Raw genomic sequence first — 2892 nt, 5'->3', positions numbered from 1 at the left:
TGCGCCGAGAAAATTGAGCGTGCGCCAAAATGCAATCCCGCAATGTCCCGCTCCGGCGAGGAGCGATAGCAGACGACAAGGGGTCGTTACAAGTACGTTAAACATCGTAGCAGACGACAAGGGGTCGTCCGCAACGATGTGTCATTCGTACAGCGGAACCGAAAGGAAAAAAAAGTAGATTTTCTGAAAGAAATCGTGTCCCGCGGGCAACGCAATCAAACCCGAGCTTGAATAGTGAGCGTCTGCTATTTCATGAAGAAATCAATCAACTCGCGCTTTCTTTGCAAGTTTTTACTCGCTCTGTTGGCGTACAGACGCCGAAATATATCAGTGTGTAAAGAAATGCTCAGAACAAACGCATCAGCGGCCTCCGAGATCTTTATCACCATCCGTGTGCAGGTGAAAAATTTAACATTTGTCGACAAAGATCCCCCAAGCAGAAACCTAACTGCCGAATAAGCATCCGAGAAAGCTGAACATAGTGACTTTACCGGAGGCTTGGGCAACTTCAAGGGTAATATTACCACCCTTGCAGTTTCTCGCCCATTGTGTGTGTGACTTGTCGCTGTCGTGAAATCTGCTGCACTTAATGTTGCTAAAAAAACATAAAAAAAAAAAAAAAGACAATTAGTACAAACCTTTTGGCTATGGTGCGGCATTTTCCTCAAAATGAAAAGTGATACAGGTATTAAGTCCGAGACTCATTTGACTTTTCCTGAAAAAGTTGCTCTCAGGTGGCTATTACACATACACTTTAAAAAGAGTCCGTGCGTCTATTTTCCGCACAATACTCGGAGAGCCAATCACCGCCACTTACAGAGGCAGCTCGGCGAATGACGATGCCGAAACACACGTTTAGACTCAAAAACGCAGTCCGAGTTGTGACATTAAGCAATGCAAAACGTCACGCTTGGATTGCTTAATGTCACAACTCAGACTGTGTTTTTTGGTCTAAACATACATTTAGCCATCGTCATTTGCTGAGCTGCCTCCATAAGTGACGGTGATTGGCTCTCAGAGTGTTGTGCGGAAAAGTAGACGCACAGGCTTCGTTTAGAGCAGCGGTTCTCAACCGTTGATGATTTGCGGCCCCTGTATTGATCGGCGGAGATGATAAAGGACCCCGTTCGTGGCGAGGAAAAGTATATATTAATATGGTAATGATTTATTACGTGGATATTTCCAAGGGCTGGTGTCAAGTAGACTTCTCTCATTGACATATACACGAGAAAACTCGCCCGAAAATTCGAACGCTTTTTCTCAACTGGATAAAAGACAACTTTTATTGCAGGGCTTGACCGGCGAGGCAGGGCTTCGTGGACACCTAAATTCTTCGCGGACCCCCGTTTGAGAACCACTGTTTTAAGGCTCGTTCACACACGTGCAACCGAGTACGTACGACCGAGAGAGACCAGACCGGTTTTTCAGCCTCTTACGACGTCTTAGGACCAGCTCCGCAGTTTAAGGCCCGTTCACACTCTTGCGACCTCTTAAACCTAGGCTCGTTAAAACTTCTTAAACCAGAGAACACACTGGCGCCATCTATTGGGAAGCAGTGTAAACTCGGCGGTCCGGCATATTTTTTTTTTATTTCTCGCGCAATATCCTTTCTTTTTTGGCTCGAAAAACTTTTGTCAATGTTATAAACGAGCCTTTCTATGGGTATTACGCACATTTGACCTCGGAAATCCCGCAAAACCTTCGCTTTTGTGAAATGCAGTTCTAGGGTCACCGCATAGATGGCGCCACAATGTCAGTGTGTCCCCTCGTTCTAGAAACATTTAAGAAGTTGTAAGAGATCTCGTCTCTCTCAGTCGTACTCGGTCGCAAGAGTGTGAACGGGCCTTTAGTCCTAAGACGTCGCAAAGGCCTAAAAACCGGTCTTGTCCCTCTCGGTCGTACTCGGTCGTACTCGGTCGCCACAGTGTGAACCAGCCTTTAGAGTGTGGTGATGAACCCCTTTTCAGGTAAACCTATGCAAGTCTCATGCCGTCAATATTGCTTTAATTAACTGCTTTTGGGAAAAAAAAAAAAACATCTTGGGGTATGCGGATTGTAATGAGGCTGTTTAAAAAAAATATTTCTTTCACTGCTGCTGTTTCGTAAATAATTCTTATTTAGCTGTCTCTGATATCAGTAAATGGATGAGAAACCTCATAACAATTATATTTTCTATCCTTTCTGTACTCCTTCAAACACATTACAAATTTCCCTCCTAGCTCAACCGTTTCCCGAACCAAAAGGTCCCATATCGCACATAAATATAATTTGTTTTTATACCTTATGGGTTTTCTCAGGCCTGTCATGTTTCCAATAGATACAATATCAACATCGTATCATTATGCAAATGATTCAAACTGTTGTAGATTGCATACTCCAGTCATTCTATGTGCGTTCGTCGTCTGCAGTAGGCGTCTCGAGATGTCTCGAGGACTGGAAGTTGCTGTCATAAATATTTCAGAAACAGCCAATTCTCGGCAAACTTCTGTCGTGGTAAGTGTGAAACTTAGGCTCCCTATATCTATTCTTTTTAGATGGTTGAATCCCCCACACAGATTTTTGATCTCTTGCTATTTTGGAGCGATATCCGGTTCCATGTATATTTGCGACATCAGACTTACAGGGTCAATTGAATTACCACCCAAGTATGCTGCAAGTTATCGGGACCGGGCGGTGGCGCAATAGCGCAACCTGCCGGTGATGATGATGATGGCTGGAAACCGAAACTGCATGAAACCTCGTTTACGCGTATTCTGGAAAAGCTTAGACTTGTTCGGATCCACACATACAATACAAATTCAAACGTTACAGGCAAAAAAGACTTCATATCATGTGCAAGCTTTTACGGTAAATGTGTGACGCAAGGTTTAAGAAGCTACAGGAGTCTGTACA

Source organism: Ixodes scapularis, unplaced genomic scaffold (genome assembly GCF_016920785.2).
Source record: "Ixodes scapularis isolate PalLabHiFi unplaced genomic scaffold, ASM1692078v2 PGA_scaffold13__105_contigs__length_92229423, whole genome shotgun sequence".
NCBI classification, from domain to species: Eukaryota; Metazoa; Arthropoda; class Arachnida; order Ixodida; family Ixodidae; genus Ixodes; species Ixodes scapularis.
The sequence above is the reverse complement of the archived record's forward strand: the minus strand, read 5'-3'. Positions refer to the sequence as shown.